Genomic DNA, 27,146 nt, shown 5'->3' on the forward strand with positions numbered 1-27,146 from the left:
ACGGAGACAAAGACCCGAACCCGAGAAATAAATATAACTTAACGCCGGAAACGGCAAGAGTTGGAGTACAAATTGGGAAAGTTACATCCGGGGTGTTACAGTTCATGAGATTATGATGCTGCCTAAATTGGATACATTTGTTTTGCTTACAAATGAAGGGCCTAGCTTGGAGAAGGATGAACATTGGAGCAAGAACACGCATGGAGTTGATGGCATGCGCAAGGGGATCAAGAACGGAGTTACAAGTGATGATTTCAGGACTTTGAAGCCGCCATAAGGAGTGCATGAAGCCTTGGACGAAGTATACAAGATGCCACTTCATAATATTCGTCCATAGGCTATTCTAGGTGCTGCGTCACCTTATTAATGGGCCAGGCCCATGTAATTTCGAAATACTTAAGTATAGGCTATTTTTAGAGTCCGTATGTGTGGGGAAACAAGAGTTAGGGTTGGTTTCGGACCCCACCCTCAAGGGCCACGAAATTCCCCCCTCTTCCTCCATATATACAACCCTTAGGGCATCGTTTAGACTTTAGGTTTTGTTTAGATTAAAAGTTCGCCATAGCTGCAACTTCGCGTACTTCGTTTGTGTCCAACGACCAGACCAAGACGTCACAGAACCCCACCTTGATCAATAAAGCTTTCATCTTATATTCGCAATATCCCGATTGCAATCTCAGTTTCTTGCTTGTTCTTCGTTTGTTCGCAGGAAACAGACCCTCGTGGTCAGATTGATCGTGCTCCGGCGTGGTCAATAACCCTCGGAAGTTGGTTTAGCGATTGCTAAGGTGCGACGTCTCGCACGTTCGTAGTCGGATCGTCAAGGTCGACTCCCACAGAAAACGATAGCCACCATCTCATCGAAACATCGGGACACCTTAGCCTCTATCAAGTGGTATCAGATTTCCAGGTTGATCGGTGAGATTTTATAGTTTTTCGTAGATTAGATCGAGTCTGTTCTTCATACCTACAGTCCACGAAAAAGCCACACAAAAAAATTAGGGTTAGTTCATCATATTCGAACCAATCTGAGCCTTTGCATAATCTTTTTAGGGTTTTTGCTTTGTTGAATTTGCGGTTGCATCGTCGTGTCAAGTTGCTGGTCTTAGAGTCTAGTCTTTTAGAGTTTCGAGTTCTGGTCATAAGTTGTCACGCCGCCGCCGCACCACCATCATCGCCCATCTACCACTTTTGCTTATCCGCCACCGCTCTGAATCCATATCCATATACCACCACCAATCCGTATCCATATACCACCACCAATCTCTATCCATATACCACCACCGCTACCATATACCACCACCGCTGCCATATACCACAACCATATATCCACCACCAATCCGAGTTCTTCTCATATTAGGTTTGTTCTTGAGATCAATCTAAATTCCGATTCGTGTTTCCTTGCCTGCGTAGGTCTCAAAAAAAAAGTCTGGAGACCCCCGGGCAGTTTTTAGGCCAAAATTTTCACGGGCAATTTTTTTCCCTATCCTATTTTTAGGCTTTTCTGAGTCTTTTGAGCCACGTGCCATCATAGTGATTTTTTGTCGCACTTTTTCGTCGTCGCTGCCTTGATTTCAAAAAAAAGTGAAAAAAAAATCGTGCCCATCCTATCAGTTTGACGAGGGAAGAGTTTTGAGCCACTCGCCATTATAGTGATTTTTCGCAAAAAAAAAGAGGAGCGCAAAAAAAAGTGCGCAAAAAAAGAGCGAAAAAAGAGAGTTCCAGAGTGTGCTTTTCCCTTATTTACGTGCAGCGCCGTGATTTTGTTAGTGTTCTAGGCTCGCGTCTCTAGCACGGTCTAGCCTAGGACCAGCACAGTACCGTCGTTGAGCGTTTATTCAACTTTGCATCTCTGAATTGATTATTGCTGACCCTTTTTGCTACCATACTATAAGCCTTCCCAGCTCCACATACATCTACGTCGTGCGTTTGACTCTCCCTGGCAATCGCTCTATCCAAGCTTTTGAGAGTTTTGACTACAACGATTGCCGATCACCGCCTGCTGCTGGGTAAGAACTGGTAAGAATTTGAGATTTGCTTGACGGATTTGTGACACCCGCCGCCACCACCACTTGTTAGTAGTCTGTAGGATCATATTCTTGTGTGTTTCTATTGCTGCTAACCATGCCAGGATCACAAGCCGACGAGACTGACTGGGAGAACTTGACGAACAAGGAGCTTCATGATACATTTCAGCAAATGATGAGTGGACAGGTGCAAGATGTGATAAACAGATTTGAAGAGGCCATGGAGAAGATAGATTGCATGGAGAAGACATTTGAAACAAAGCTCGATAACAAGTTTGCTGAATTGCTTTCGCGTTTTCCACCACCACCACCGGCTGCTCCTGCCGCACCTCTGCAACAACAGCAACAACACCGACTACCTCCACGTCGGGAAACAGCCCTCCGCCGAGCGAGCCGTGTCCCTCTTCAGTCGGGCCAAACTGCTGGTGCTGTTGTTGATACTTCTGTGACTCCTACTGCTGATGTGGAGGAGGATGATTATCTGGGAGATTATGAGGATGAGGTTGATCAAAATCAGAACTACGTGCCACCACCAGCACAGCAACCACGAGGTCGTCCACATGCAAATAATGGCAATGGTAGGGCTCACCCTCAGGTACGAGATCATGACCATCTCCCTAAACTAAAATTGAATATTCCACCATTTGAGGGTAGATATGTTCCTGATATATATCTTACTTGGGAGTTAGAAACTGAACAACGATTTACATGTTTACAATATCCCGAGGAGAGACGTGTTCCTGCTGCTGTTTGTGCTTTCACTAGTTTTGCATGTGTTTGGTGGTCTGAGCATTGTAGATTATATCCTATTTCGGCTACTTGGGCTGCTTTGAAAACTGCTATGCATACTCGTTGGGTTCCACCATATTATCAACATGAATTACTTCAAAAATTGCAGCGCTTAAGACAGGGAAAAAATTCTGTAGAAGAATATCATCAGGAATTACAAACTGGCATGATTAGATGTGGTATTGTTGAGGAGAATGAAGCTATGCTTGCACGTTTTATGGGTGTATTAAATAGAGAGATTCAGACGATTCTAGAGTATAAGGAGTATACTAATATCACTCGTTTATTCCATCTTGCTTGTAAAGCTGAACGTGAAGTGCAGGATCGACAGGCATTGGCGCGGACTAACTTTTCTGCAGGTCGACCTTCATCATGGACACCACGTGCATCATCTACTTCCACACGTTCTGCTACACCGGCGCCTCCGTCGGCTGCCACCTCCAACCGTGATACAATAAAGCAGGCACAATCACCACTATCTGCCAAGAGCACACCTTCTGGGCCTGCAAAGAGCTCTTCTTCACCCATGGCATCAACAGGGCAAACACATGATATTATTTGTCGACGTTGCAAGGGTGGAGGTCATTATGCGAGAGAATGCCCATCTAAGCGTGTGATGATTGTTACTGAGGATGGTGGGTATGAGTCCGCTAGTGACTATGATGAGGAGACTTTGGCTCTTATTACACATGACGAACACGGTGGAGACGATTCTGATCATGAGACGCAATACATAGCTCCTGAAGATGCTGATAGGTATGAATGTTTAGTTGCTCAACGTGTTTTGAGTGTGCAGGTTACACAAGCTGAGCAAAATCAGAGGCATAATTTTTCCATACAAAGGGAGTTGTGAAGGAACATTCTGTTCGCGTGATCATAGATGGAGGGAGCTGCAATAACTTGGCTAGCATGGAGATGGTGGAGAAGCTATCTCTCACCACAAGACCACATCCACATCCTTACTACATCCAATGGTTCAACAACAGCGGCAAGATTAAGGTAACACGTACTGTTCGTGTGCATTTTAGTATCTCTACATATGCTGATTATGTTGATTGTGATGTGGTACCTATGCAAGCATGTTCCTTATTACTTGGTAGACCATGGCAATTTGATAAAAATTCTGTACACCATGGTAGAAACAATCAGTATACTCTTGTTCATAACGATAAAAATATTACTTTGCTTCCTATGACTCCTGATTCCATTTTGAAAGATGATATTAATAGAGCTAATAAAGCAAAACAGGAGACAAATAAGAGTGAAAATCAGATTGTGGCAAAAGAATTTGAGCACCAAATGAAGCCTAATAATAAACCATCTACTATTGTTTCTGAAATTAAATTGAAAAGTGCATGTTTACTTGCCACCAAATCTGATATTGATGAGCTAGATTTTAGCAAATCTGTTTGCTATGCTTTTGTGTGCAAAGAGGCATTATTTTCATTCGAGGACGTGCCTTCCTCTTTGCCCCCTGCTGTCACTAACATTTTGCAGGAGTTTGCTGACGTCTTTCCACAAGACGTGCCACCGGGATTACCACCTATTCGAGGGATTGAGCATCAAATTGACTTAATTCCCGGTGCTTCGCTACCCAACCGTGCACCATACCGTACCAATCCAGAGGAGACAAAGGAGATTATGCGTCAAGTACAAGAACTGCTCGACAAAGGTTATATACGCGAATCCCTTAGTCCTTGTGCTGTTCCTATCATTTTAGTGCCGAAAAAGGATGGTACGTCGCGTATGTGCGTTGATTGTAGAGGCATTAATAATATTACTATTCGTTATCGTCATCCTATTCCTAGGTTAGATGATATGCTTGATGAATTGAGTGGCTCTACAATATTCTCCAAAGTTGATTTGCGTAGTGGATACCATCAAATTCGTATGAAATTGGGAGATGAATGGAAAACAACATTTAAAACTAAGTTTGGATTATATGAGTGGTTAGTCATGCCTTTTGGGTTAACTAATGCACCTAGTACTTTCATGAGGTTAATGAACGAAGTTTTACGTGCTTTCATTGGACGATTTGTGGTAGTTTACTTTGATGACATATTGATTTATAGCAGATCTTTGGAGGAACATTTGGAACATTTACGTGCTGTTTTTATTGCTCTACGTGATGCACGTTTGTTTGGAAACCTTGGAAAATGCACCTTTTGCACCGACCGAGTATCTTTTCTTGGCTATGTTGTTACTCCACAGGGAATTGAAGTTGATAAAGCCAAGATTGAAGCTATTGAGAGTTGGCCGCAGCCCAAAACGGTCACACAAGTGAGGAGTTTCCTTGGCCTCGCTGGTTTCTATAGGCGTTTTGTGAGAGATTTCAGCACCATTGCTGCACCTCTCAACGAGCTTACAAAGAAGGATGTGCCTTTTGTTTGGGGTACCGCACAAGAAGAAGCCTTCACGGTATTGAAAGATAAGTTGACACATGCTCCTTTACTCCAACTTCCTAATTTCAATAAGACTTTTGAGCTTGAATGTGATGCTAGTGGAATTGGATTAGGAGGTGTGTTATTACAAGATGGAAAACCTGTTGCATACTTTCCTGAAAAATTGAGTGGGCCTAGTCTGAACTATTCTACTTATGATAAAGAATTATATGATCTTGTTCGGACCTTAGAAACATGGCAACATTATTTATGGCCCAAGGAATTTGTTATACATTCTGATCATGAATCTTTGAAACACATTAAAAGTCAAGCAAAACTGAACCGTAGACATGCTAAATGGGTTGAATTCATTGAGACTTTCCCTTATGTCATTAAACACAAGAAGGGTAAAGAAAATGTTATTGCTGATGCCTTGTCTCATCGTTATACTATGCTTTCACAACTTGACTTTAAAATATTTGGTTTGGAGACCATCAAAGATCAATATGTTCATGATGCTGAATTTAAAGATGTATTGCAGAATTGTAAGGAAGGGAGAACTTGGAACAAGTTCGTTCTTAACGATGGATTTGTGTTTCGTGCTAACAAGCTATGCATTCCAGCTAGCTCCGTTCGTCTTTTGTTGTTGCAGGAGGCGCATGGAGGAGGATTAATGGGACACTTTGGCATCAAGAAGACGGAGGATATACTTGCTACACATTTCTTTTGGCCAAAGATGAGACGGGATGTTGAGCGTTTTGTTTCTCGCTGCACTACATGTCAAAGAGCTAAGTCACGACTCAATCCTCATGGTTTATATATGCCTTTGCCTGTACCTAGTGTTCCTTGGGAGGATATATCTATGGACTTTGTTTTAGGTTTACCTCGAACAAAGAAGGGGAGGGATAGCATATTTGTTGTCGTGGATAGGTTCTCGAAAATGGCACACTTTATACCATGTCATAAAAGTGATGATGCTGTTAATGTTGCTGATTTGTTCTTTCGTGAAATTATTCGCTTACATGGTGTGCCAAATAATATTGTTTCAGATCGTGATACTAAATTTCTTAGCCACTTTTGGAGATGTTTATGGGCTAAGTTGGGGACTAAGCTGCTTTTTAGTACTCCTTGTCACCCCCAAACTGATGGACAAACTGAAGTAGTCAATAGAACATTGTCTACTATGCTTAGGGCTGTTTTGAAGAATAACAAGAAAATGTGGGAAGAATGCTTGCCTCATATTGAATTTGCTTATAATCGTTCATTGCATTCTATTACTAAGATGTGCCCTTTTGAAATTGTGTATGGTTTCCTACCTCGTGCACCTATTGATTTGTTGCCTCTTCCATCTTCAGAGAAGGTTAATTTTGATGCTAAAGAACGTTCTGAATTGATTTTAAAAATGCATGAGTTAACTAAGGAAAACATTGAGCGTATGAATGCTAAATATAAACTTGCTGGAGATAAGGGTAGAAAACATGTTGTGTTTGCACCTGGAGATCTTGTTTGGTTACATTTGCGTAAAGATAGATTTCCTAATCTGCGCAAATCAAAGCTAATGCCACGTGCTGATGGTCCTTTTTAAGGTGTTAGAGAAAATAAATGATAATGCATATAAACTTGAGCTACCTGTAGATTTTGGGGTTAGTCCCACTTTTAACATTGCAGATTTGAAGCCTTATTTGGGTGAGGAAGATGCGCTTCCGTCGAGGACGACTTCATTTCAAGGAGGGGAGGATGATGAGGACATCAATACCATTGTTACACCCACAGCCCCTACTGTTACATATACTGGACCAATTACTAGAGCTCGCGCACGCCAATTAAATTACCAGGTACTTCCGTTTCTTGGTAATGATTCTAATGTTCATGAGATTATGATGCTGCCTAAATTGGATACATTTGTTTTGCTTACAAATGAAGGGCCTAGCTTGGAGAAGGATGAACATTGGAGCAAGAACACGCATGGAGTTGATGGCATGCGCAAGGGGATCAAGAACGGAGTTACAAGTGATGATTTCAGGACTTTGAAGCCGCCATAAGGAGTGCATGAAGCCTTGGACGAAGTATACAAGATGCCACTTCATAATATTCGTCCATAGGCTATTCTAGGTGCTGCGTCACCTTATTAATGGGCCAGGTCCATGTAATTTTGAAATACTTAAGTATAGGCTATATTTAGAGTCCGTATGTGTGGGGAAACAAGAGTTAGGGTTGGTTTCAGACCCCACCCTCAAGGGCCACGGAATTCCCCCCTCTTCCTCCATATATATAGCCCTTATGGCATCGTTTAGACTTTGGGTTTTGTTTAGATTAAAAGTTCGCCATAGCTGCAACTTCGCGTACTTCGTTTGTGTCCAACGACCAGACCAAGACGTCACAGAACCCCACCTTGATCAATAAAGCTTTCATCTTATATTCGCAATATCTCGATTGCAATCTCAGTTTCTTGCTTGTTCTTCGTTTGTTCGCAGGAAACAGACCCTCGTGGTCAGGTTGATCGTGCTCCGGCGTGGTCAATAACCCTCGGAAGTTGGTTTAGCGATTGCTAAGGCGCGACGTCTCGCACGTTCATAGTCGGATCGTCAAGGTCGACTCCCACAGAAAACGATAGCCACCATCTCATCGAAACATCGGGACACCTTAGCCTCTATCAGGCATCCCCAAGCTTAGGCTCTTTCCACTCCTTATTCCATAGTCCATTGAATCTTTACCCAAAACTTGAAAACTTCACAACACAAAACTTAACAGAAAACTTGTAAGCTCTGTTAGTATAAGAAAGCAAATCACCATCATAAGGTACTGTAATTAACTGATTATAAATTCATATTGGTGTAATATCTACTGTATTCCAACTTCTCTATGGTTCATATCCTCCGATACTACTCATAGATTCATCAAAATAAGCAAACAACAGGATGAAAACAGAATCTGTCAAAAACAGAACAGTCTGTAGTAATCTGGAGCAAACGTATACTTCTGGACCCATAAAATTCTCAAATAAATTTGTGGTCCTTACTAATTTATCTATTAATCATATGCAAAAATAATTAACTGAATACCACTCTTCAGTAAAAAATGGCAGCAATTCTCGTAAGCGCTAAAGTTTCTGTTTTTTACAGCAAGATCAACAAGACTTTTCCCAAGTCTTCCCAACGGTTCTACTTGGCACAAACACTAATTAAAACATAAAAAATCAATCATAACAGAGTCTAGATAAATTATTTATTACTAAACAGGAGCAAAAAGCAAGGGACAAAAATAAAGTTGGGTTGCCTCCCAACAAGCGCTATCGTTTAACGCCCCTAGCTAGGCATGATGATTTCAATGATGCTCACATAAAGGATAAGAATTGAAACATAAAGAGAGCATCATGAAGAATATGACTAGCACATTTAAGTCTAACATACTTCCTATGCATAGGGATTTTGTGAGCAAACAACTTGTGGGAACAAGAATCAACTTGCATAGGAAGGTAAAACAAGGATAACTTCAAAATTTTAAGCACATAGAGAGGAAACTTGATATTATTGCAATTCCTACAAGCATATGTTCCTCCCTCATAATAATTTTCAGTAGTATCATGAATGAATTCAACAATATAACCAGCACCTAAAGCATTCTTTTCGTGATCTACAAGCATAGAAATTTTATTACTCTCCACATAAGCAAAATTCTTCTCATTCGGGATAGTGGGAGTATCATAAGAGACTTGAATACTATAAATTGTTTCCACATTAAAAGAGTAATGTTCAGAAAAGGGGTAACCATAATCATGGCAAGTCTTATAAATATAATCACTACTTTTTATAGCATAAGTATTATCACAATAATCATCATAAGTAGGAGGCATGCTATCATCATTATAAATTTGCATATCAAAACTTGGGAGACTAAAAATATCATCTTCATTAAACGTAGCATCCCCAAGCTTGGGACAAACATTAATTTCAGCAAATATATTCTCAAACATGTCATCCTCATCAAACATAGCATCCCCAAGCTTGGGCCTTTTCGTATCATAAGCATAATCACTTTCATCATCAATAGTATGGATAGCACCAATAGTATAGCAATTATCATATTCTTCCAAGGAAGTGCCAAAAAGATTTTCAAGATCATAAGAAGTATCATTATATTCCACAATTATATTTTCATGAGGCACAATAGTAATAGGAGCAGCATTATTTGGGGGAGATATCTTTTTACCTCTCTTCCTTTTTCTTTTCTTCTTCTTCACCACATCATGTGTGGGTTCAATCCTCTTCTTGGAGCTCCTTATTAATGAGATTGGTTGAATAGGAGGCTCCTCCTCATTACCTGATTCATCATAAGAAATAATAGAAGGATATTGGGAAGTCTCTTCCCTTTCATTAGTGTTCTCTTCATCTTCTATTTTCTTTCTTTTCTTTATGTAATTGGCAATATAAGGATTTTCAATACAATTCACCGCACAATACATATAATTTTGCTCTAGATCAAAATCAAGAAATCTATCAAGATTAAACTTTGGAATACCCTCAGTTATACATTTCATTTCCTCATACCCCAAAAGAAGACTAAGCTCTTTATGATGCTCAAGGGTAATCAAATTATCACAATTTTGGATACGATTCGGTCATGAAACAATTTGCATTGGAGATTTAAATGACCATGTTCATTGCAAAGTTCACAAGGGGTGCGAAAAATATTGAATTTTTCAGCACAATCATCAAGACTTTCTTGCAACAATTTAGTTTCTAAATACTTATGCCTCTTGCGATATCTATCTTCCCTGTTTGGTGTGTACTTGCAAACCCAATGCACTCCACAAAAATTGACATGTTTATAGGAGACATTTTCATCATAACTAGTGCAATCATCATTAGTATCATGTATATTCAAAGAATTCGTACTAACAACATTGCAATCATGCTCATCATTCAAAGATTTAGTGCCAAACATTTTATAGACTTCTTCCTCTAGCACTTGAGCACAATTTTCCTTTCCATCATACTCACGAAAGATATTAAAAAGATGAAGCGTATGTGAAAGTGCGTTATATCGACTAGAGGGGGGGGTGAATAGGCGATTTTTATGGAAGTCTTCAAAATGTGGAAGTTATGAAGACAAATGATAGAAATAAACATATTACCATGCAGTGGAAGGTAGACTACACTAAGCAAGCCATAGTCAAGTATTCAATGGAGTGAAAGCACAATGACTAATAGCAGCAATGTAGTAAGGATCAGGTAGGAAGATATTATGAAGCCAAATAGAACACGCAGTCACTCAGTGAAGACAAAAGATAGTGCAATCATACAATGACTTGTTAGGACCAGTTCCAGTTGCTGTGACAACTGTACGTCTGGTTAGGGCGGCTAGGTATTTAAACCTGAGGACACACAGTCCCGGACACCTAGTCCTGAACACGCAGCTCAGGACACCCAGTCCTCACCGTATTCCCCTTGAGCTAAGGTCACACAAACGTCGCCCAATCACTCTGGTAAGTCTTCAAGGTAGACTCCCAAACCTTCACAGACTTCATTCACCGGCAATCCACAATGTCTCTTGGATGCTCAGAACGCGACGCCTAACCGGCTGGAGGATTCACAGTCCTCAAGTGTAATAAGTCTTCAGATCACACAGACAAGAATACTTAAGTGATGCCTAACACTCTTTGGCTCTGGGTGGTTAGGGCTTTATCCTCGCAAGGAATTCTCTCTCAAAGGCTTCGAGGTGGGTTGCTCTCAAACGACAAAAGCCGTGCTCTAACTCTGAGCAGCCAACCGTTTATGGTTGTAGGGGGTGGGCTATTTATAGCCACTAGGCAACCCGACCTAATTTGTCCGAAATGACCCTGGGTCAGTAAGGAACTGACACGTGTCCAATGGTCAGATTTCAAACTCATGCGGCAGCTTTAGTTGGGCTACAAGCAAAGCTGACTTGTACGACTCTGGACTAGTTTCGCTCTCATAGTCTTCACTCGAAGACATAGGTTTTGGTTAAGCATCACTTCAGTCATTCTGACTGGTTCACTTGGACCCCACTTAACAGTACGGTGGTTCCTATGACTCAACAAAGAAGAAACAGAACTACAAAAGATCTAAGTATTCGAGCTCCATAGGCTTCATGCGATGTCTTCTCTTGTCATAGTCTTCAATGTGAGTATCTTCACATACCACCTTTGACATCAATGTCTTCATACATTTTTAGGGGTCATCTCTGGTAGGAAAACCGAATCAATGAGGGACTTCTACCTGTGTTATCCTGCAATTCTCACAAACACATTAGTCCCCCAACTAGGTTTGTCGTCAATACTCCAAAACCAACTAGGGGTGGCACTAGATGCACTTACAATCTCCCCCTTTTTGGTGATTGAGACAAACTAGTTGAAGTTTTCAACAGGGAATATAATATGTGAAATTGTAAAGGATAAGGAATTGTCTTCATAAGTTGCAAGGGCTCCCCCTGAAGATGTGCATATAAGTAATTTGCTTTTGGAATGCAAATGCACATGGCAGGTTGTACTTGTGGAGATCCTCTTCAACTTATGATGACAATTCATTATGCATGTGAGGATATGTGAAGATAATGACATGCATAATGGAAAATGGACTTCTGCAAAATGATCTAAGTGCGGAATTTATCGTCGCACATGCGGAATTTATCATCGCGTCACAAAGTGGCAAATAAGCAGCAGACGACCATTGAGTTTAAGTGTTACAACTCAAAGAACCAAATGTATCAAAACGAGAGTTGTAAACACGAAGCAAAATATAAAGCACCCGTCCATATGGACCCGCTTGAAGACTATCAAACTCATATGCTTCTCCCCCTTTTGTTAGTAAGGACCAAAAAGGTTTGAAGACATAGAGCATCTACTCGTTCCCATGAAGAGTAGGTGAAGCAGCAGGGTCATTGATGGTGTTCGGTGGTGCAGAAGAACTTGGAGCAGTGTCGAAGCATGCTGAAGGAGGTGGCAGTGAAGTGGCATCGTCTTCATCCTCGATCACTCTGGCATTCACAGTTGCAGCAGAGGAAGAGAACCCAGAGTCTTCAAGAGATGGAGTGCATTGCAGCACTGCCCTTCGAGGAGGTGTGGAGTCAAACTTGAAGCATTCAGAGAAGCCATCCTCTTGAAGATCATCTTCAGAGCACATCAGCGTCAGCCCTTTCCATGTGCTTCGAGAGGTTTCATGGGCAATGAAAGCATTCTTGGTGGCAAGATTGCGAATGCGGTTGACATCCACCAGGAGGCTTTGCATTTGGCGCTTCAGCCAGTCATGATTCCTATCCTGTTTCTGATGAAGAGCCACCAGACGCTCTCAGTCATTAAGAACACAAGTGCGCTTCTTGGGTCGTTGGGCAGTTGTGCTGTCGGTGGCTTCAGTAAGGGCAGGATGTGGTGCACGTGTAGTGCTAGCCAAAGGATACACACGAGTGACTGCTTCAACTCCTTCAATGTTCTGAGAAAAAATTTGATGCTCTGCATTCTGAAGACTTAGAGGTTCCTTGGCAGGCTCAGGATAGATGGCTTCAATAGACATATCCACATCAGGCATAAAGATCCGATGATTGCGAGCAGATGGCTGATATGAGATAGCGGAGTGAAGTTTGATCAGCCGCATTACCCATGGGGCGTAGAACTTCAAGCCAAAAAGATCAGAGCCTGATGCAGCAAGTTGGCGAATGAAGAAGTCCTGTGCATTGAAGCATTTGCGATGAAGAATATAGAAGACCAAAGTCTTCATTGCACCTTCTAGCTTGGCATGTGGAGAGTGTCCTTTGATGGGCCAGAGAGTTTGCCTTATGATGTGATAAATAGTCCTTGGCAGATACTCAAGGTCTTAAACAAAGAACTCTTTGGGATATGCAGCATCTTGGGGCAATGGCTTCATCATACTGAGCATCTGACTCATGTTAGGTTCAGGCTTCTGAAAGATGCTCTCCACAGCTTCACTGTGAAGTTGACAGCCAGATTCGTAGAGATCGCCAGGAGTGGGTAGACCAGTGAGCTCAATGATGTCAAAGGCTTTGGCTTCGTGATGAATGTTTCCTGTCATCCACTCCAGGACCCAAGTCTTCGGATCTCTGTTGTACCCACGGATGTGAAGTGTGGCATAGAATTGGAGCAGCAACTCTTCATTCCAATGCTCTTGGTTGGTGACAAACGGCAGCAATCCAACCTCCTTGAAGCAATCCAGGGCTTCTTCCAGACAGGGTAGACCAGCTATTGCTTCAATGTCAAGACGCTTATGTGGGGAGATGCGACCTTGATTGTATAGAATGCATGAGTAATAGCTTCGCTGCGGATAGCTCCAGAACCGATCAGATGATATTCTTTCCCTTGAGTAGGGGTTCCTGGAGCTATTGAAGAAAGTGTTGTCTGCTCTAAAGCCATTGACATTGAAGGATCCAGGTGCTGATGCAGGACCTGGAAACCTGGGCAATCTGGGGATTGGCTTCTGTACTTGAGGCATGTGCTCAACATGATAGTCGAACTGAGGACCAGCAGCAGGTGCAGGAACAGAAGCAGTGGGATCAGTGGCTTCACTGACTTCTGGTGCTTGGGTTGGTGAAGGCTCCACATTAGCTTCAGCCATGACAGCGTCAGTGGCTTCATTGGTGTTGGTGGTGGCAGCCTCAAGATTCTCGACCTCCACTTGATGAGCTGGAGGGTCGGTCACAGTCACGTTCTCCTCGAGAACAGCTTCTTGGTGGGACTGGGGAGTAGCAACTTGTGGGGCTTCTTCTTCATCGACTGATGCAGCCGGAATGTCTTCAGCAGCTTTAGCTTCAAACTCAGAGACTGGAGGCCTTGGTCCTTTGCGAAGCCTGCGTAACGCTGGCGACGCCTGTGGAGTTGGAGTTGGCTGGGCCTCAAAGTCTTCTTCCTCTTGTGGGCGATCAGCCCATGAAGCATCCTGAGCAATTGGCGTCAGAGGACGACCAATGCCGATGAGTTCGCTGTGCGTTAGCACAGGCGATGATACCTGTTGGTGCTCGAGCTGAGGAAGGACTGCATCATCTTCAACATGGTCATGGTGACCAATGTCTTCAGCAGCGACGGGATCAGCTGCTGGAAAGTCTTTAGCTTCATGAGCCTCTGTAAAAGCAGGCTCATGGACAGTCAGTTGACGTTCTTGCGGTTCAGTGTCAGGGTGAACCATGGAGATGGGTTCAACAATCAAGGGCTCTGTGGGAGCAGCCCGTTCCTTCTTGGTCTTCCTCTTCTTCTTGGAGGGGGCAGTAGCAGAGGCTTCAGGATGTTTCCTCTTCCTGGCTTCAGCCTCAGGAGTCCTTGTCTTCTTCAGCTCTGAAGCGGTTGACCGGGCCTTTGGCTTCGAGCCAGTTATGCTAGTTGGGAAGACAATGGGATCTGCTTCCTGCCTTGGTGCGTTGGGTTCGGCCACAATGGGCTTCTTCTTCTGCTTAGCAGCCATCCTGGGATCAATGCCCGGACGCCCAAGGGCCTTGCGCTTCTCAGCCTCGTTGTAGCCTTGCACACACTTGTCAGCCAGGCTCTTCATGCGCTCCCGGGAATCCTGAGCTTCTGCGCGTTTCTTGAGAAAGGCTTCTTTGAGCTCGCGCAGCATAATCTTGAAGTTTTTCACCTCTTGCACGCTGAGCTTGGCCATATGCTTCTTGAACTGAGCCTTTTCATAGTCAATCTTTTGCTTTAGTTCGACGATGCGCTGAGCGAGAGCTAGCTCTGAAGCAATGGCGCCATGGAAGGCGACACTAAGGCCAATGGGTAGTTACAAATCTTCGAAGCTGATGTTTGGCGTGTCAAACCACTCATCAATGAAGTTGTGGATGATTGTCACGTCAAAGAGAGGCAGATCATTGAAGATTTCTGCTTCTTCTTTGCTCTTGATGAGTTGCTCAAGAGCGTCATCTGCAAGATCTTCATCACTGGACAGATCAATGGCATCGTTGTGCAGAATGGCAGCAGCTGTCAGCTCTTGGCCGATGTGTGGCAGAGGCATCTTGACCTTCTGGGGCTTGGAGATGCGTGACAAATCTTCAGACTGCACACTGTCTTTAGGAGGTGCAGCTGCCAATGGCTTCGCTCGTGAGATTTTTGGTGCAAAGGCAGGCTTGGAAGCTTTTGGCTGCTTCAGTTTCTTTGGCTTCGGTGCTGCAAGCGCTTCATCTAATTTAGCGTCATCTGCAGGCTCATTCACGGTTGTCCCTTGAACCAAGATATGGGTGATGAGACCTTCAAGGTTGTAGAAAGGACCGAAGACATTGGGTTCTGCATCTCGTGTGCCGTCAGCCCTTGGAGCAGAAGGACCAGGGTTGAAGTCTAGTCCCAATGACTTCTTGTTCTGCTTTCCTGAGTTCTGGGCAAACTGGAAGTTGCGCTTGAACAGAATGTCGTCATGACACCATAGTAGTGACGATGAGTGTGCATCTGTAGGTTGTGGCCCACGGACCATGCAGGGATAGAAGCCTTGTTCAATGGCTTCATCTCTGGTCCTGGGGTGAAGATTTTTGTAGAGGATGTCTCCCCATGGTCGCTTGATGGCATTCTTTTCAGCATATTCCTTTGTCACAAATCTGTACTTGAACCACTGTTCTACCCAATAGCGTCGAATCCATTGGATTCATGTCTTGCGCTGATTGTAATCCTCTTCAGGATCTGTCTTGTACAACTCTGAGAGGTCATCGGGCAGATCTCTTGATGTTTCTCCTCGACGCTTTCTGCCACCCTTCCTTGCTGATTTCTCTGAAGCCATGAACTTTAAACTGAAAGGCTTCAATACGTTCAAAGGCTTCAAAGGCTTTTGCTTGCTGGACAGACAGGAACTGGCTTCGGGAGAATTTATGTGATACTGTAAGAATTCTGCAAATGAATGCAGACTATGAGAACCAAGGGATTCTCCCACGGACATGTACCTGTGACAACATTAAGGTGCGATGGAAGGGGAAGAGGTCATATGCATTCTCAGAAGATTTTGAAGATAAATCAGTTTAGAAGACATTGACCTCATCGTGCGAAGACATTCACTCATAGATAAGGAGTTGGTTCCAGATTTGTACAAATCCATGGATCAGTACAAGTGAGGAATCTAACTACTTTGTGAAGCATAAGTGAATATACTCGGCATATTATGAGATGCAGTATGTAAGAGATCCAACTTGTGTGAACAGAAACTGCTTGTGGTAGAAAGTGACGAAGCTATAGGATCAAAGGGGCTGTAAAAAAGGAAGTTTTATTTACCACACAAAGAACTGCTAGACGGAGTGGAAGAGGAGGCCGAGTAGTTCGATCGTCCGTGCCCTAACTTGGCGACGGAGGACACCTATGGCGATGGCGGAGAGGACGATGTCCGCGGTCGGCGTGAGGACGGTGTCGGAGAGGTTGCGGCAGCGAAGCGCTTCGTCGCCGGCGTCGTCGAGAGTTAGCGGTGGCGCTAGGGTTCGTGCGAGTGTGGAAGAAGAGATAATGACTGCGGTGAGGCGTGTATTTATAGGGACAGGGGCGGCTTAGTGTTATTACATAGGTGCCCCTGGCGATTCACATCTGAGGAACACATGGCCATCATGCAACATATTGGAGGTTGTTCCACGTCCCACGCACGCCTGGATTGTCGGGTGGTAGTTCCCACTTCTCCGGGTTTCAGGTGAAGGAATGAGCATTGAAAACGGACTTAATGTTTGTATCTGTATCTTTTGCTGACAAGGACGCAGAGAAGACATTCGACAGTTTCAATAGAATGCATATGATTTGGAGAGATAGAGTTTGAGATAGAAAGCATAGAGAGGTTAGGGTCCGATCACATTCACTTAGTTCAAAAGATTCAACAAGAAGACATAGCTATAAGTGAATGCTGTAGAGGACAGAACACTAGTATATATATAATCAACATAGTGAAGATAATCATGAAGACATGTTGAGATTGAAGCCAAACCAAATGTGAAGACATAGCAAATGTAATGCCATGAGTGAAACACTTCAAACAGAACATTTGGTGGTGGCGTTACCCACCATATAGGAAGTATTAGACCCAGACATGGCGCACAATTATCGTGGCGCTCCGAAGTCAAATTCCACATTAATGTATTCACACTTAGAATGTATGTCTTCATTGATTGAAGATATACTTTACTTCGTGTGTTGCACATCTAAGTCATCAATATGCATAAGTGTTAGGATCTGTGCCTGATCACAGGACATTTGAGGATTCCAAGATATTTAGCTCACACCATAATTTGCAAAATCTCTTCTCATCCAAGGGCTTGGTGAAGATATCTGCCAATTGTTCTTCAGTGCTAACGTGTATAATATCAATGTCTTCCTTCACAACATGATCTCTGAGAAAGTGATGACGAATTTCAATGTGCTTTGTCTTTGAGTGCTGAACTGGGTTGTTGGCAATCTTGATGGCGCTTTCGTTGTCGTAGTAGAGTGGCAGTTGCTTCAGATGAATGCCATAGTCCTTGAGTGTTTGCTTCATCCACAGAAGCTGAGTGCAGCAAGATCTAGCAGCAATGTATTCAGATTCAGCAGTGGAGAGAGATACACAGTTCTGCTTCTTTGAAGATCAACATACAAGTGATCGTCCCAGAAAATGACATGTGCCTGATGTAGACTTGCGATCCACTTTGTCACCAGCATAATCAGCATCCGAGAATCCAACCAGATCAAACTCTAAGCCCTTTGGATACCGTAATCCTAGAGTTGGGGTGTGAGCCAAATATCAAAGAATTCGCTTCACAGCTAAGTGATGCGACTCCTTTGGTGCCGCTTGAAATCGAGCACACATGCAAACACTAAGCATAATATCTGGCCTAGATGCACATAGATAAAGCAAAGAACCAATCATGGAGCGGTATACCTTTTGGTCGAACTCTTTACCATTGTCGTCAGGACCCAGATGATGCTTGGCTGGCATTGGCATCGTGAAGCCTTTGCAGTCTTGCATACCGAACTTCTTCAGGCAATCTTTGAGATACTTCCCTTGAGATATGAAGATGCCGTTGCGTTGCTGTCGTATTTGAAGACCGAGGAAGAACTTCAGCTCTCCCATCATGGACATCTGATATTGCTCTTGCATCATATATCCAAACTCTTCACTGTACTTCTGATTGGTGCAGCCGAAGATAATGTCATCCACATATATTTGGCACACAAATAGTTCACCATCATATGTCTTCGTGAAGAGAGTGGGGTCGAGGGAACCAGGTATGAAGCCTGTGCTCTTCAGGAAGTATTTGAGTGTGTCATACCAAGCCCGAGGGGCTTGTTTGAGGCCATACAGTGCTGTGTTGAGCTTGTATACCATGTCAGGATGTTTTGGATCTTCAAAGCCAGGCGGTTGTGCAACATACACTTCTTCTTCAATCTTGCCATTGAGAAAGGCGCTCTTCACATCCATTTGATATAGAAGTATGTTATGATGATTTGCATAGGCTAGCAGTATGCGTATGGCTTCCAGTCTAGCCACAGGAGTAAATGTTTCATCGAAGTCAATGCCTTCCACTTGAGTATATCCTTGAGCAACGAGACGAGCTTTGTTTCTGACAACTTGACCATGCTCATCTTGCTTGTTGCGGTATATCCATTTGGTGCCTATTATGTTGTGCTTCCGAGGATCAGGACGCTTAACCAGTTCCCATACATTATTCAGCTCAAACTGTTGAAGCTCTTCTTGCATAGCTTGAATCCATTCAGGTTCCATGAAGGCTTCTTCAACTTCCTTGGGTTCTGTTATTGAGACGAATGCGAAGTTCCCACAAAAATTTGCTAGCTGAGTTGCCCTTGAACGAGTGAGCGGACCAGGGGCATTGATGCTATCAATTATTCTCTCAATCTGCACTTCATTGGGAACACGAGGATGTACAGGGCGAAGGTTTTGCTCTTGCTGATCATTGTCATTGTTAGTGGGATTGTCTTCAGGCTGAGCATTGTCTTCAGGTTGATCAGGTGCGGAGATGATAAGTTCCTCTTCAGGTTGAGCTTCAGAGGGTATGATTTCTCCAGTTCCCATTAGCTTGATTGATTCGCTGGATGGAACTTCATCTAGCACATTTGGCAGGTGTTCTCTTTGTGAACCGTTAGTCTCATCAAATCGCACATCCACTGTTTCAACCACTTTATAATGAAAGAGATTGAAGACTTTGTAGGAGTGCGAATCCTTTCCATATCCAAGCATAAAACCCTCATGTGCTTTTGGTGCAAATTTTGAAGTGTGATGTGGATCCTTGATCCAGCACCTGGCGCCAAATACTCTGAAGTAACTGACATTTGGCTTCTTGCCAGTAAGGAGCTCATAAGATGTCTTGTTCAGAAGCTTGTGAAGATAAAAACAATTGATTGTATGGCATGCAGTATCAATGGCTTCAGGCCAGAATTTTCTTGGAGTCTTGTATTCATCAAGCATCGTTCGGGCTATCTCAACGAGTGTTCTGTTCTTGCGTCCGACGACGCCATTCCGCTGTAGCGTGTACAGAGCTTAGAATTCATGTGTGATGCCCAAAGTATCAAGATATGTATCAAGGCCAGTGTTCTTGAATTTAGTGCCATTGTCACTTCTGATGTGCTTTATCTTGGCACCATAGTTGTTCATTGCTCGATTGGCGAAGCGTCTGAAGACATCCTGCACTTCAGTCTTGTAGAGGATTATGTGCACCCAAGTATATCTAGAATAATCATCAACAATGACAAAGCCATAGAGACAAGCAGTAGTAGTAAGAGTTGAGTAATGAGTGGGACCGAAAAGATCCATGTGGAGCAGTTCGAAGGGTCGAGTGGTTGTCATGATTGTCTTCGAGGGATGTTTGGCCCTCGTCATCTTTCCTGCTTCACAGGCACCGCATAAGTGATCTTTATTGAACTTGACGCCCTCGATGCCTATGACATGCTTCTTCTTTGCAAGGGTGTGAAGGTTCCTCATGCCAGCATGCCCTAGCCTCCGATGCCAGAGCCAGCATTCTGAAGCTTTTGCTAGAAGACATACGGCAAGCTATGGTCCTGCTGAGAAATCTACCACGTACAAATCATCTTTCCGATACCCTTCAAACACTAGAGACTTGTCAGATTCCATTAGAACAAGGCAGCGATATTTTCCAAACATTACGATCATGTTCAAATCGCAAAGCATTAAGACAGACATTAAGTTGAAGCCAAGGGATTCAACAAGCATGACTTTATCCATGTGTTGATCCTTTGAGATTGCAACTCTACCTAGACCCAATACCTTACCTTTACCAGTGTCAGCAAATGTGATGTGACTCTTGTCGGATGGACGTAAGGTTGAGTCCATAAGAAGGCTTCTTTTGCCAGTCATGTGATTGGTACACCCACTATCAATAATCCATTCTGAAGACGCTGGTGTCGTACCCTACAGTGCAGTTAGGGGGATAGGCTTCACGAAGAGAATTGTGAAGCAAAAACATTTGACGAACCAGTGGGTTATGAAAGCTTAGATCCAGATTAGGACTAATAGGGAGAGTAGCAAGCGATTCAGGAACGAAATACATAGTAAGACCATTCGGGCATTTGATCTTGTGCCCTACAAGATGTTTAAGGTCCCCAGCAATAGCATCAGACAATTTTGGTTTTCTGCTGGAGACCTTTCCCTGCAAAAGAGAGTTAAGCTTTCTTAGCCACCCATATCTTCAAGGGTGGCTTAGAAGCAATAAGTCTAAGTGCAACATCTGAGAACTTTGGCTTTGGAGCCCTAGCAAATAGTCTTGCAGGTGGACAATAGTATTCATAAGAATAAGCAGAATAGTTCTTGGTCTTATGAACATGGCGGTTAAATGAACCGCGCTCATATTCATAGGACTAAGTAGGGTTTCCCTGCAAAACATCTGCGTTAGTGCGACTCAGGTGAGTCCTCTGTCTGTATGAAGCCTTTGGACCGTATGAAGCCTGTGGTCTGGGGTTTGTCTTCTTCACGTGTGGTGTCATGATGACATTCACAGGAAGATTCTCCAGACACTTTTTCGGAGCCCAGATCTTCTTCATAGGCGGTCCATTCCTGTAGTTAGTACCAATGTACCTGGCAAACACTTCACCATAAAAGGATTCATCAATGACAATGGGGTTTGCACAAGTGAAGCCAGATAGAGTGGATGGATCTGCTGAAGATTCATTTGCAGCAACCCATGTGGTTTTGGGGTACTGCTCAGGTTTCCAGTAGGAGCCATCAGCATTCATTTTCCTTACGAACCCAACACCCTCTTTCCTCGGGTTTCGGTTCAAGATCTGCTTTTTAAGGACATCACATAGTGTCTGATGCCCTTTAAGACTTTTGTACATCCCTGTTTCAAGCAATGTCTTCAACCTAGCATTCTCATTAGCAATAGCAGTGGTATCCTCAGCAGAGGGGTTAGTTTCTACATCAACAGTTGAAGATGTTGCAACAGTAGCAGTAGTAGAACATTCAGCAACAGAAGTAGTATTATCACGCTCAATGCATTTAAGACATGGTGGTTCAAATCCTTCCTGAGCGGAACTGATCTGTTTGGCGGGAAGTGACTCAGTTTCCTTTTGAAGATCTTCATGAGCCGCTCTCAATTTCTCAAGATCTTGCTTCCTTTGAAGATAATCATAGGAAAGCTTTTCATGAGTTGTTGAGAGCATTTCATGACGACTTTCAAGTTCCTCATACTTAACGTGAAGATTTTTTATGTCTTCAATTAAGGACTCAGATCGAGTCATTTCAGCGCCTAACAGATCATCGCTTTTGTCTAACAGTTTTTGAATATGTTCCATGGCTTTCTGTTGTTCAGTTGCAATTTTAGCAAGTGTTTTGTAGCTGGGTTTTGAACCACAATCAGAGTCATCATCACTAGATGTTTGATAGTGAGTAGTGCGTGTGTTTACCTTGGCACCGCGTGCCATGAAGCAGTAGGTAGGAGCGGAGTAGTCCTTGTCATTTGCATCGGTGTCGGTGATGAAGTCATTGTCTTCAGTGTTGAAGATGGACTTGGCAACGTATGCTGTAGCCAGACTTGCGACGCTAGAATCGTACTCCTCCTCAGACTCCACCTCCGCCTCCTCAGAAGTGGACTCCTCCTCTGAATCCATTTCCTTGCCAACAAACGCACGTGCCTTGCTAGATGAGCTCTTCTTGTGTGATGAAGACTTTGAGGAAGACTTGGAAGAAGACTTTGAGTATTTCTTGTTCTTCTTGTCGTCAGAGTCATATTCCTTGCTCTTCTTCTTATTTTTGTTCTCATTGTCCCACTGTGGACACTCAGAGATGAAGTGGCCAGGTTTCTTGCACTTGTGACATGTTTTCTTCTTGTAGTCATGAGCAGAAGCTTCATCATTCCTTGAGCTTGATCGAGAAGACTTTCTGAAACCTTTCTTCTTGGTGAATTTTTGGAACTTCTTCACAAGCATAGCAAGTTCCCTTCCAATGTCTTCAGGATCATCAGAACTGCTGTCAGATTCTTCTTCAGATGAGGAGACAGCTTTTGCCTTCAAGGCACAAGTTCGCCCATAGTTTGGACGGTAGATATCTCGTTTCTCAGAAAGCTGAAACTCATGTGTGTTGAGCCTCTAAAGTATGTCAGACGGATCGAGTGTCTTGAAATCAGGACGTTCTTGAATCATCAGGGCTAGGGTGTCAAACGAACTGTCAAGTGATCTCAGTAGTGTCTTGACGACTTCATGCTTGGTGATCTCAGTAGCGCCAAGGGCTTGAAGCTCATTCGTGATGTCAGTGAGTTGATCAAACGTGAGCTAGACATTCTCATTGTCATATCTCTTGAAGCGGTTGAAGAGGTTGCGAAGGACACTGATTCTCTGATCTCTCTGGGTTGAGACGCCTTCATTGACCTTGGAGAGCCAGTCCTAGACTAGCTTAGATGTTTCCAAAGCACTCACACGGCCATACTGTCCTTTGGTCAGATGACCACAGATGATATTCTTGGTAGTAGAGTCCAGTTGAACGAACTTCTTGACGTCAGCAGTAGTGACACCTTCTCCAGCCTTGGGAATGCCATTCTTGACGACATACCATAGGTCGACGTCAATGGCTTCAAGATGCATGTGCATCTTATTCTTCCAGTAGGGATATTCAGTTCCATCAAAGACGGGGCACGCAACGGAGACTTTGATTATCCCTGCAGTCGACATAGCTAAAACTCCAGGTGGTTAAACTGAATCACACAGAACAAGGGAGTACCTTGCTCTGATACCAATTGAAAGTGCGTTATATCGACTAGAGGGGGGTGAATAGGCAATTTTTATGAAAGTCTTCAAAACGTGGAAGTTATGAAGACAAACGATAGAAATAAACCTATTACCATGCAGCGGAAGGTAGACTACACTAAGCAAGCCATAATCAAGTATTCAATGGAGTGAAAGCACAATGACTAATAGCAGCAATGTAGTAAGGATCAGGTAGGAAGATATTATGAAGCCAAACAGAACATGCAGTCACTCAGTGAAGACAAAAGATAGTGCAATCATACAATGACTTCACAAGGACCAACAGTAAGTAAAGGGAAGGGAAGGATGAAACCAGTGACTCGTTGAAGACAATGATTTGTTGGACCAATTCCAGTTGCTGTGACAACTGTACGCCTGGTTAGGGCGGCTAGGTATTTAAACCTGAGGACACACAGTCCCCGACACCCAGTCCTGAACACGCAGCTCAGGACACCCAGTCCTCACCGTATTCCCCTTGAGCTAAGGTCACACAGACCTCGCCCAATCACTCTGGTAAGTCTTCAAGGTAGACTCCCAAACCTTCACAGACTTCGTTCACCGGCAATCCACAATGTCTCTTGGATGCTCAGAACGCGACGCCTAACCGGCTGGAGGATTCACAGTCGTCAAGTGTAATAAGTCTTCAGATCACACAGACAAGAAGACTTAAGTGATGCCTAACACTCTTTGGCTTTGGGTGGTTAGGGCTTTATCATCGCAAGGAATTCTCTCTCAAAGGCTTCGAGGTGGGTTGCTCTCAAACGACAAAAGCCGTACTCTAACTCTGAGCAGCCAACCGTTTATGGTTGTAGGGGGTGGGCTATTTATAGCCACTAGGCAACCCGACCTGATTTGTCCGAAATGACCCTGGGTCACTAAGGAACTAACACGTGTCCAACGGTCAGATTTCAAACTCACGCGGCAGCTTTACTTGGGCTACAAGCAAAGCTGACTTGTCCGACTCTGGACAAGTTTCGCTCTCATAGTCTTCACTCGAAGACATAGGTTTTGGTTAAGCATCACTTCAGTCATTCTGACTGGTTCACTTGGACCCCACTTAACAGTACGGTGGTTCCTATGACTCAACAAAGAAGAAACATAACTACAAAAGATCTAAGTCTTCGAGCTCCATAGGCTTCATGCGATGTCTTCTCTTGTCATAGTCTTCAATGTGAGTATCTTCACATACCACCTTTCACATCAATGTCTTCATACATTTTTAGGGGTCATCTCTGGTAGGAAAACCGAATCAATGAGGGACTTCTACCTGTGTTATCCTGCAATTCTCACAAACACATTAGTCCCCCAACTAGGTTTGTCGTCAATACTCCAAAACCAACTAGGGGTGGCACTAGATGCACTTATAGTATGAGGCAAACTCAATTCCATATTTTTGTAGTTTTCTTTTATAAACTAAACTAATGCTAAAACAAGAAACTAAAAGACTCAATTGCAAGATCTAAAGATATACCTTCAAGCGCTAACCTCCCCGGCAACGGCGCCAGAAAAGAGCTTGATGTCTACTACACAACCTACTTCTTGTAGACATTGTTGGGCCTCCAAGTGCAGAGGTTTGTAGGACAGTAGCAAATTTCCCTCAAGTGGATGACCTAAGGTTTATCAATCCGTAGGAGGCGTAGGATGAAGATGGTCTCTCTCAAGCAACCCTGCAACCAAATAACAAAGAGTCTCTTGTGTCCCCAACACACCCAATACAATGGTAAACTGTATAGGTGCACTAGTTCGGCGAAGAGATGGTAATACAAGTGGTATATGGATAGTAGATATGAGTATTTGTAATCTGAAATTATAAAAACAGCAAGGTAACTAATGATAAAAGTGAGCGTAAACAGTATTGCAATGCTAGGAAACAAGGCCTAGGGTTCGTACTTTCACTAGTGCAAGTCCTCTCAACAATAATAACATAATTGGATCACATAACTATCCCTCAACATGCAACAAAGAGTCACTCCAAAGTCACTAATAGCGGAGAACAAACGAAGAGATTATGGTAGGGTACGAAACCACCTCAAAGTTATTCTTTCCAATCAATCTGTTGGGCTATTCCTATAAGTGTCACAAACAGCCCTAGAGTTCGTACTAGAATAACACCTTAAGACACAAATCAACCAAAACCCTAATGTCACCTAGATACTCCAATGTCACCTCAAGTATCCGTGGGTATGATTATACGATATGCATCACACAATCTCAGATTCATCTACTCAACCAGCACATAGAACCTCAAAGAGTGCCCCAAAGTTTCTACCGGAGAATCACGACGAAAACGTGTGCCAACCCCTATGCATAGGTTCATGGGCGGAACCTGCAAGTTGATCACCAAAACATACATCAAGTGAATCACGTGATATCCCATTGTCACCACAGATACGCACGGCAAGACATACATCAAGTGTTCTCAAATCTTTAAAGACTCAATCCGATAAGATAACTTCAAAGGGGAAACTCAATACATTACAAGAGAGTAGAGGGGGGAGAAAACATCATAAGATCCAACTATAATAGCAAAGCTCGCGATACATCAAGATCGTATCACCTCAAGAACACGAGAGAGAGAGAGAGATCAAACACATAGCTACTGGTACATACCCTCAGCCCCAAGGGAGAACTACTCCCTCCTCGTCATGGAGAGCACCGGGATGATGAAGATGGCCACCGGAGATGGATTGCCCCCTCCGACAGGGTGCCAAAACGGGTCTAGATTGGCTTTCAGTGGCTACGGAGGCTTCTGGCGGCGGAACTCCCAATCTATTGTTCGTTCTCGATAGTTTTAGGGCACATGGGTATATATGGGTGAAAGAGATACGTCAGGGGGGCCACGAGGTGCCCACGAGGGTGGAGGGCACGCCCAGGGGGGTGGGCGCGCCCCCCTGCCTCGTGGCCTCCTTGTAGATCCCCTGACGTGCACTCCAAGTCTTCTGGGCTTCTTTCCTTCCAAAAATGAGTTCCGTGAAGTTTCAGGTCAATTGGACTCCGTTTGGTTTTCCTTTTCTTCGAAACCCTAAAACAAGGTAAAAACAGAAACTGGCACTGGACTCTGGGTTAATAGGTCAGTCCCAAAAATGATATAAAAGTGTATAATAAAGCCCATAAACATCCAAAACAGTAGATAATATAGCATGGAGCAATCAAAAATTATAGATACGTTGGAGACGTATCATGGCCCATAGGGCCAAACCGGGTGCGGGCGTGTGGGTACCGGGCACGGGCATGCGGGCGTGTTGGCCGGCGCCCGACTGGGCGCCCGGGGGAGCCGGCGAGGCGCGAAGTGGGGCGGGGCCATGGTGTTGCGCCAGCGGCCGCCAGAGGCCGAAGCGATGCAGAAGCAACAGTGGAAGCAGCGATGGGGCTCGCGACGAGGGACGCCGGTGCACGGCTGCAGAGGCCAGTCGGGCACGAGCTCGCGGCCACGACGCGACAGGGGAGGGGAGGCCAGAGGCGGGGCGGTCGGCGGCCAGCAGCAGTTGCAGGCAAGCACGTCCAAGGGCAGCTGCGGGTTCAACGCACGACGATGGGAGCGGCGGGGTGCGACCATGGGATGGCCGGCGCGCTGCTGCTCGTGGCCGGATGCAGCCAGGGGGCGCGCACGGGGCGCTATGGCGCTAAACGCGGGCGCGGGCACGGCCTTACGAGCAGGTGCGACATCGGAGGAGAGGAGGGGATCGAGGCTCACGGCGGGGGTAGGGATTATGGCAGCATGCTCGAGGTGGACGGGGACGACAGCGTCCGGCGAGGAGGAGTTGAGGAGGATGGGGAAGACAGCGGTGGTGG

This window comes from Triticum dicoccoides, chromosome 4A (genome assembly GCF_002162155.2).
Source record: "Triticum dicoccoides isolate Atlit2015 ecotype Zavitan chromosome 4A, WEW_v2.0, whole genome shotgun sequence".
NCBI lineage: Eukaryota > Viridiplantae > Streptophyta > Magnoliopsida > Poales > Poaceae > Triticum > Triticum dicoccoides.